Genomic DNA, 10,415 nt, shown 5'->3' with positions numbered 1-10,415 from the left:
ATTGAAAATTTTAATTCTTCTCCAAAATATGATGATTACAGGTTTTTCTAGGCATCATACAGTCTGAAGTAAAGTGGACTCTGGGGCAGGTAGTGCTGTGACTTTGGGTATTTCCAATCCTGCTGTTCAGGGGCCCAATTTGAAGGGAATGGCACTATAATTTTTTTGGTTAGAGTTTGCTTAGGGGTTGTTATGAGCTGAATTGTGTCCCCCTCCAAATTCATATGTTGAAGCTCTGACTCTAATACCATAGGATGTGGCCATATTTGGAGATGAGGCCTTTAAAGCGGAAATCAGTTAAAATGAGGTCATTAGAATGGACCCTAATCCTTTCTGACTGAGTTCTTACAAGAAGAGAAGGACACGGATGCACACAGGGACCCTGTGAGGACACAGGGAGAGGATGGCATCTACATGCCCAGGAGAGAGGCCTCAGGAGGAAGCAGCCCTGCCCACACCTTGACCTCAGATGTCCAGCCTCCAAGACCATGAATAAAACAAGTCCCCTGTGCCAGCCCCCAGTCTGTGCTATTCATTATGGCCGCCTGAGCGCTCTGAACATCCGTATAGGGATGGAGGGCAGAATTACAGGAATGTGGGTTAGCTCAGATTTTTATGAGCTATGTCTCCAACCTGGTGGTTCTCTATCCTGGTTGTGTCCTTCTACAAATTATGGTCTCTTGGTATAAAGACAGTAGAGAGGTTGGCATGGGTCCACGGAGGGAAGAAGGGTATGGGAAGATTAGTGGGTGGTGTAGGGTACATGATAATGGGGAGGTGGGAACTCTATCTAGAGGGGAAGTAGTGACTTTCTAGAGAATGCCAAGGAAAGAGGGTGCACTGCTCCCACCATGACCCATATGAAGCATTAGCATAATAAACAGGAAAGATTGTTCCGGTGGTGCCAGGGCCTGGGTGACCGATAGGACTTGAAGGCAGCACAGCTGGGGCCAAACAGAGCTTGGGCTTTAAATGAACCAATCTGAGAGCCCCTGGCCGCCCAGGGGTGACAGCAAAGGGAAGTTCAGTGAAGCATGGTTTTCCCAGCATGGACTGGAAAGGAGGCCGGGTGTGGGTCATCGCTGGGAACCTGCCTGGCAGGGGGCTCAGAAGCTGGGGTCTGCGGGTGGGAGGGCTGAGCAGCAGGGGCAGGAACCTCACTGACCTCACACACACAGCTCACAGGAAGCTGGGAAGGCACTCAAGCCAAGCAGGACATTGGCTGGTGCATTTTCAACAATCTTTACGAGGGCTTCCTCCTGACTCAGGGAAGGTTCTGGAAGGGAAATCGACCTGTGGTCCAGTCACATCAGCCACTGCACTGGGACGTGCTCACTTTGCCTCTCCTGGACACTGAGCTGCTCTGGGCGCTTGAGTGGGGCCTGGGCGACAGACATGGGAAGCAGCGTCAGCTTCTGGAAGGCGAAGGGTCAGGGAGAGGACAACAGGTGGTCATACAAGGAGGGACCCGGCAGCAGTTTTTGGGGTGATTTGCAGGGAGGACGGAGGCCTGTGACTGGACCGTAGAATCGGTCCACAGGGAGACGACGGGAGCCTGTCGGTGATATTACAGAACCCGAAGCTGTAAGATTTGAAAACAAACAATTATTTTAGCAGAAAATGAGAGACCAGCTTCAAGTTTTCTTGTTAAGGGCTTGTTTCTAAACAGCTGAATAATTACTGTCGTCTATTTAAGATTTCCAGATGGTTTCTAAAATTTTCTGCTTTCTTCAAAATTTCTCAGTCTTTTTACACTTGTCTCAAAGATTGCTATAACATTTCTAATTGGATCATTGCATTTACAACAAACATTTCTGGAAGGCCCACTCTGCTAAGCGCTGGTGAGTGAGATGCATAATAACTTCCAGGGTTTATTTTAAGAGGAGACGGTGCTTGTATGACTTGGTGTTCTTAGGATTTTGTTTTGTTCATAATATTCACTGTTAAATCGGCATTGACAAATCCAATAGTGATTTGATAAATTATCTAGTTCTGGATAAAATGGAACACTTCATACTTTTGCCCTAAGAATGGTATTTTAAGTTGACTTTAAAACACAGTTTAGTAACAACTCGCACTTTCTTACTCTACATGAGTAGTATGGATTTTTGTTTTCTTGCAGAAAAATTAAGTCTGAGGATTCTATAGTTTCCGATTTTTTTTTTCGCTTAGAAAATTAAGCAAGTCTATCTCAAGTTCTTGGAGTGGTCACCGCAGACATGACCTTGTCTGTTATAAATATTTGTCATTGACGTTATGTTTCAGGACCATTAGGGACAGAGGGGATCCAGGGCTGCGGCCCCAACACCCTTCCCAGCCTCCCTCACCTGGTTCACGCAGCTGACTCCACATGTCTGTGTCAGGGGCCGCTGAGCCTCCTGCCTTTTCCAAACACAGTCTTGCATTTCCTGCATTTTTCCAGCGAGAGATACGAACAACGAATAAAGAAAAAGATACAGAAATAAACATAAATACAGGTATAGATATTGCTCCTTCAGTAGAGCCTGTGCTCTATGAGGCCAAGGAGTTTTGTCTGCTTCGATCGTTGCAGCATTCCCAGCATCTAGAACACAGCTGTTCTGGGTTGAACGCCCACCTGTGTGTCATTGGAGCGCCCAGAGCTCTCCTGCATGGGGTGCACGCGCACACTGAGATGCGATCACCTGTTCCCTATCCCTTCCCCACTGCATCCCGAGCTCCTTAAGGGCAGGCCTGGGCATCATTTATTGTTGTGTTCCTGTATTTTCTACTATGTGATTGACAATTATAAGCATACAAGATGGAGATGTATCTGGAGTGTCCCCAAGAACTGAGAGATGGATGACATTGATGATCGGATGCAAATCTCATGGCTCAGTCACGCCGTCCTTCATGTCTTTACGCAATGTCACTTCAAAAGTGAGGTCTCCCTAGGGATGTCGCCCTGAAAGTAAGACCATTGTGCTCCCCCACTCCACACTCCCTTTGCCCTTTTATTTTCCTCCAAAATACTTATGAACACACCCTACGTTTGCAGTTTTTTTTTCTTGCCTGCCTCCATGAAGTCAGGGATTCTCTTCTCTCCCTGCACAGATAGCAGGTGCTCCAAATATTTGCTGCATGAATGGAAGGCTGAAGTATGTTATCAAAATATACCTTAGGAATCATTCAAGACTTTTTATGATTTTTAAAAATAAACATTTAAAATCAGCCACGAGGAAAGGACAGGCTTGTCTTTTCTCTGGATATGTTTCAGGCCCATGTTTTTTTTTTCTGTTTGGGACTCAGCCTTCTGGTTTGAAGTTTCCATTGTTGGAGCAAACTTCTCCAGGTGCTGTGCCACTTGTGCCCCCCTCCCGAGCTTCACTTCTTCCCTGCTTGGAGCACCTCAGCCCTTCACCTAATCTCCTTGCCCCCACTACCACCCCCCCCATGCACTGTGAGGATAATGGAGTTGGATATAGAGGGTTCTTTTTTTTTTTTTTTAAAGATTTTATTTATTTATTCATGACACACACACACACACACACAGAGGCAGAGACACAGGCAGAGGGAGAAGCAGGCTCCATGCAGGGAGCCTGACATGGGACTTGATCCTGGATCTCCAGGATCAGGCCTTGGACTGAAGGTGGTGCTAAACCACTGAGCCACCTGGGCTGCCCCAGATGGTTCTTTAAAGGCCTTGGTGGCTTCATGCTTGGGGATGCCATGAGTCTCTCTCATGCTCTGGAGAGGGTGAGGGGGTTAGATGGAGTGGAGGACCCCTGAGCCCCCGTGTCCGCCCCAGCCCCTCTGGGGCCTGGCCTCCTCCTCTTGGCTTCATCCCCTCCCCAGCCAGGGACCATCCCAGGGTGCTAGCTATGATCCCCTCTGCGGCCAGAGCCCAGGGATCCCACCGACAGCACACAAGAGGCGTTCACGAAGATCAGGGACCATGGGTCACATATACTCAGAGGCCTGTGATGTGCTCTTCATTTCACTTGTTTTCACTGGCTCCATTTTGTGTTTGTTATTTTTTTATTGTGGTGAAATACATGTAACATAAAATGCACCATTTTTTAAAAATGCACCATTTGATCCATTCTTAAATGTATAATTCAGGGGCCCTGAGCACCTTCATGTTGCGCCCCCATCACACCGTCCTGTGTGTGTGCCATCTTTTGACATTTGCGTCCTAACCAATTATTTCCGGCTCTCTGTCAGTCATCGGGGACAGTGCTGGACAGTGAGGGGCATTCAATAAAAAATGAGGTTTAAGGAAAAATGGCTCTGCAGGAAACAGGTGCAACGCAGGGAGGCTCGTTCCTCCTGGTCACTTCCACTCAGGGCCAGCAGAGGGGGCCGGTGGGCCAAGTCCCTGCGCATCCCGCCGGGAGGAGGAAGACGGGGCGGCAGGTGCCTGGGAGCCAGGCCAGCAGCCCCCCAGCAGAAGCTCCACACCGTATAGGGAAACTGAGCCAAGCCACGTTGTAGTTGTTCAAAGTCAACTTTCCCCACCAATTTGCATCGTTGAAAGAAATAATCAAGGAAGAACAAGGCGGGGCAGGGGGGGGGGAAGGACTCCTTTCTTGGATTCCCAGGCTTTTTGCCCCAGGGGTAGTTAGCAACATCACTTGGGTATTTTTTTTCTTATTAATACAGTATTTATTTGTCTTCCTTCTGTCAAACCCTGAGCCGACCACTTTCCCCAGGCTGCCGGGGGACGTATAGGGAAAGGAACACACGGGGCAGACAAGACGTGGGAGCAAGACCTATGGGAGGTGGAGACGACTCCTTCACATGGCGAAGAGGATGAGAAAGGACCCATCAGGCAAAAGAGCCCAGTGGCCTCCGAGAGCGCAAAGCCCAGAATGGCGTTGAGAAGGGCTGTTGCTTCAGAGAGGGATTCCTGGCATAACCAATGAGGAGGCTCCCAAACACAGTCCCAATTCCAGCCCCGGAGCCAACCACCCCAACAGTGGCAGCCCCAGCCCCAATGAACTTGGCTGCTGTGTCCATGTCCCTTGAAATGGTGCTGGTTTGGAAGCTGCGGCTGGGAAGAAGTGAGGTCAGGGGACGTGGGGCTGCCCAGCTGCCGAGGCTTAATCTGTCCGTGTCTCCGGTGGTTTTAGCATCACTGCAGACAGTGATGGGCCCAACAGCTGATGGGTGCTCCGGACCAAGAAGGGGGTGGAGAGGAACTTTGCACAGGTGTACATTTTCAGGGGATGAGGGGCTGTAGCAGGAGAGCTGCTCCCGGTGCAGAGACGACAGAGAGCCACTTGGGTATTTTAAACTGGACAGATCTTGGGTGTTCTAGTGCCACCTGAGTCGGGGAGAAAGACCCATGCTGGGCTGCCAATCTCAGCGTGAAATTTAAGGAGTAAGGGAAAATGAGGATATGGAGCGGGCGTCTCTTGTGTCTGGATTGGTGTGGGGCATGTCTGTGAACGCCGGGGGCCGCCACGGAGTGGCACCGCGTGGCACCTGCAGCTGCTCACTATGTTCCTTGGAGAAGACGAAGAAGTCAGGACTCCCCGGCTCCTCGCTCCCGAAGTGAACTTGGCTGTGAGTAACAGAAGGCCAATCCATCTGCCCGGAGCGTCTATGTGGGCCAGCCACGTTCCACGGTCCACACAGGCAGCTAGAACGTTTTTTTTTAGCAAATCACCCAAGGTAGAGAATAGAATCTTGGCAATTACAGCCACGGACAGATACGAATGGGTGGGGATTGTCAATAAAGAAAGTAAAGAAGAGGGATCCCTGGGTGGCGCAGCGGTTTGGCGCCTGCCTTTGGCCCAGGGCACGATCCTGGAGACCCGGGATCGAGTCCCACGTCGGGCTCCCGGTGCATGGAGCCTGCTTCTCCCTCTGCCTGTGTCTCTGCCTCTCTCTCTCTCACTGTGTGACTATCATAAATAAATAAAAAATAAAAAAAAATTAAAAAAAAAGAAAGTAAAGAAGACAACTCAATTCTGTTTAAACTTGATCACCTAGAATTAGTTGAGAACTCAACACAAAGCTACAAAAAAATCCAAGCCAAAAAAAAAAAAAAAAAGAGCCATTAATTCTTGACAAGCCTTTACTAGAAAAACCTCATTATTTTACAGATGGAGAAGTACTTTCCTCCTTGACTATTCACTGTGCCTTATCTATGGACAATTTCAGAGTTAAAGGCAACAAAACAAAACAAAAAGCAGCAAGCACCGGAAACCCACTCTGAGTCGCTTTTCATCATCCCAGTTTGGATTGCATTTTGTTTTTCCAGACCATCTTGCTTTGCAATTAGCAAACAGGCACTGAACGTTGCGACTCTCTTTCTTTCTTATCCCTCCCTGGAAAATGGAGTTCTCTATGCAAATTATTGCCCTATGTCTGACTGTCTTGGGTCCACGTAATGGGGTTGCTGACATTTCTCTGACCTCCTAGTGGAATAATTAGGTGCTCTAGTTACCAAGCAACAAAAAGTCGTATGACCCAGAGAGTCCTGGGCAGACTCAGTGGAGGGATGGAGTCTGCTTCTGGAAGAGCTTCCACCAGCCATGGGGGTGGTGATCTTCCTGCCAGGGTGGCCGACACTCTCAGGTGGCCAGCTCACCTCCACTGTCCCCAAGCATGGCTCTGACAGGACGCCAGCCTGCCCATCAGCTGATTACCTGCTCTTCACACAGTAGCCCATGTGCAGGGTTCAGGGAACCCTTTTGAATTTTTATTGATTCATTTACTTATTTTATTATAACAAATGCCATACGCACAGAACCTGAGATCTACCCTCTTAACAAACATTTAAGTGTCAGGTACAGCATTGTTGCTGTAAGGACGGTGAGGTGCGGCATGTCTCTGGAACGTTTCCTTGCACGGCTGACAGGATGCACACTGCACAGCAGCTCCCCACTCTCCCTCCCCCAGCTCCTGGCCACCACCGTGTACTCTCTGCTTCTATGAGTTTGACCACCTTAGCTACCGTGCACAAGAGCAATCATGCTGTATTTGTCCTTCTGTGACTGGCTTATTTCACTTAGTGTCAGGGCTGCTGGGAGAGTTTGGTCCCAGGGGGAGATACCACCTGTTTGGGACTGACCCCGTGCACTGGCATTGGTGGAAGGTATTTCTGAATGACAGGTTTTGTGATTCTGACTTCAAAACCCCTGAAGGGAAGAAGGGCAGCACCAGAAGATGTTGTCCCGTAAACCTAGTGACTCCTTACTGCGGCATATCAAGAACAGAGCCGAAAAGAAGAGCATCACGCAGTCATGTATATAGAGTACCTATGTCTGAAAATGTGTGTTTCCTTAAGAAAAAACTTCCATAAAAGCTATGTCCCAGATATCAACTGTGATGATGTAATGTCAATGTGTTGACATTATAGGATCATGAGTAACCTTTACTTATGTGTATACTTTTCTATATTTTTCAAATGCCCCACAATCAACATTACTTTTATATGAGCAAAATGTGTGTGTGTACGTAATGACAGGGGTTTCCTGTCAAAAATGGGATTCTCTTTGTAAGAATGAGTTATTACCACATAAATCTACTTATTCGGGGGGAGAAGTAAAAAACTCTATTTTGAGCAGTGACTCAAACTGCCTAGAAAACAGAGGGGAGGGACGCCGGGGTGGCTCAGTGGTTGGGCGGCTGCCTTTGGCCCAGGTTGTGATCCTGGGATCCGGGATTGAGTCCTGCATCGGGTTCCTGTGGGGAGCCTGCTTCTCCCTCTGCCTGTCTCTCTCTCTCTCTCTCTCTCTCTCTCTCTGTGTGTCTCTCATGAATAAATAGATAAATCTTCAAAAAAAAAAAAAAAGGAAAAAAGAAAACAGAGGGGATTATCCACAAGAGTCAGACCCAAAAGATGGGAAACCCTGCCCATTTCAACCACCTTCCTGTGGCAGACTCTCCGGCTGTAATTCATACACATGAGACCCAAGGTTCCCTGAGCGCTCACCACGTTCCAGACCTGCTAACCATTGTCCCTGTTAATCCTACACCAAGCCCGAGAGGGAGGTTCTGTTATCATCCCCATTTTCCAGGTGAGAAAAGAGAGGCACAGAGTGGTCAGGTGACCTGGCAAAGCTGTGGGCAGTGAGCTGGGTCCAGGAAGGGGCCTCCAGAGCTCACACTCCCCCACTAGGCCATGCTGCTTCTTCAAGATGGGGTGATGGGCCACAGGATGCCCCACCGGGATGTGTGGGGCTGACAAAGTCAGTGGCATTGGAGAGGCCCTTGGGATTGAAATGGCATAGCAAGAGGAGCTATTTACAATTCATTTAAGATGTTGATTTTTGTAGTAGAGTTCCTGTACGTGGGACTTCCTAGGACGGGCGTGAGATGCTAGCCAGCTCTCTGGCCTCTTTTAATTAATTAATTAATTAATTAATTCATTCTTTTTAAACATTTAAATTCAATAACTTAGCATATATAGTGTATTATTAGTTTCAGAGGTAGAGTTCAGGGATTCATCAGTTGCCTATAGCACTCAGTGTTCACACATCATGTGCCCTCCTTCATGCCCGTCATCCATATATCCCATCTCCCCACCCTCCTTCCCTCCAGCGACCCTCAGTTTGTTTCTTATGATTAAGAATCTCTTATGGTTTGTCTCTCTGATTTTGTCTTGTTTTATTTTTCCCTCCTTTCCTCTATGCTCATCTGTTTTGTTTCTTAAATTCCACATATGAGTGAGATCATATGGTATTTGTCTTTCTCTGACTGACTTATTTGGCTCAGCATAATACCCTCTAGTTCCATCCATGTCATTGCAAATGGCAAGATTTCATTCCTTTCTGATGGCTGAGTAATATTCTGTTGTGTATATACAGACCACATCTTTATCCATTCATCAGTCGATGGACATCTGGGCTCTATCCACAGTTTGGCTGTTGTGGACATTGATGCTATAAACATTGGGGTGGAGGTGCCCCTTCAGATCAATACATTTGTATCTTTGGGGTAAATACCTGGTAGTTCAATTTCTGGGTCATAGGGTACCTCTATTTTCAACTTTTTGAAGAACCTCCATACTGTTTTCCAGAGTGGCTGCACCAGCTTGCATTCCCACCAACAGTATAGGAGGGCTCCCCTTTCTCTGCATCCTCACCAACATCTATTGTTTCCTGGCTTGCTAATTTTAGCCTTTCTGACTGGTGTGACGTCGTATCTCATTGTGGTTTTGATTTGTATTTCCCTGATGTGGAGTGATGTGGAGCATTTTTTCACATGTCTGTTGATCTGGCCTCTTTTTAGATGGGTATGGATGCCATTTGTGAGACTTTCACTTTCTTGGCCTCATTACCTCCCAAAGACCCACCTCTAAATACCATTACATTGGGATTCAGATTTCAACATGTGAATTTTGGGGGAAATGTAAGATTTAGTCTATAGTAGTGACTGGTATGAAATATTTCCCTGACAGTAGATTTGAAGAAGCTCCACACCAATAATTTTAATTAGCAACCACTCTAGAATAGTAATAGGAAAGTCAAGTTCATCTTTGTCTGTTGTAGACAGAGAACCACCTGACTCTAAAAACACAGGTTCTTCAAAAGTTAGGGCGCAGTGACTTTAGACATGTTTGAAACAGCCATGTGATCTTGATACTGTCAAGCCCTAAGCAACATGGTCAAACAGTTTTGAAAGAGATTCCTGGAGTCCTGAGTTCTAGTCACCGTTAGTAACTGTATGACTTTCGATGATTACAGCAACTCTGAGATGTTTCTTATTCTTAATCTTAACAGTTTTGTTTTCTTTTGATCATTGTACATTAAAAAAAACAACAACACTTCCTAGCTATTCCTCCCACATATCCACATATTGTGCAGTCTTTTTGGCTGAAGGCAAGCACACACAAGAAGTATCTTGTGCAAGATGGACCACAGGGCACCATGGTATGATCTCTGCTGGTATCTGATCTCTCGTTTATTCAGTTGATGAACATTGACTGAAATGCAAAGAGGGAGCAGAAGATACTTCTCTGCCCTCTGAGAATCTCACAATTCAGTGGAGACACCCACATCTTTGGAAACAATTACTCTATGTGCATGTGAGCATGTGTGCGTGTGTGTGTGTGTGTGTGTGTGTGTGTGTGTGTGTGTGTGTAAGCCTAAGAGGCAGTTCGGGTCAGGGTTTAACAGAACCATTTTTGGACTAAATGCATTTAACCAATGTCTTTGGAGCTGGCCTGGCTGAGCCAGAGCTGAGCACAAACAAGATCTGAATTACGTGCAATTAGAAACTTCCCTCCTCTTTGTCTGGCTTTGTCCTCATCAAATTCCATTTCTTGCTCTCATGGCCATCATCTACCCTGGCATCAGCTTAGCAGAACAACATTCATGAAATTAAATTCACAAAGGCCTTGGCAGCTTATTTTGAACCCAGCCCTGATAATAGTTTTGGCCCTGGTGACAAGGACATGAGGCAGGCGGCCAGCACCCCATCTGTAGACCTCCCTGTGAACACTG

General features: G+C 47.1%; 1 pseudogene; it reads right to left on the bottom strand.

Moving 5' to 3' along the window:
- Positions 1 to 4,754: 4,754 nt before the first annotated feature.
- Positions 4,755 to 5,228, bottom strand: LOC129502241 (ATP synthase F(0) complex subunit C2, mitochondrial-like; annotated as a pseudogene).
- Positions 5,229 to 10,415: the final 5,187 nt, after the last annotated feature.

The sequence above is a fragment of the Nyctereutes procyonoides genome, unplaced genomic scaffold (assembly GCF_905146905.1).
Source record: "Nyctereutes procyonoides isolate TBG_1078 unplaced genomic scaffold, NYPRO_anot_genome, whole genome shotgun sequence".
Lineage (NCBI taxonomy): Eukaryota > Metazoa > Chordata > Mammalia > Carnivora > Canidae > Nyctereutes > Nyctereutes procyonoides.
The sequence above is the reverse complement of the archived record's forward strand: the minus strand, read 5'-3'. Positions and strand labels throughout refer to the sequence as shown.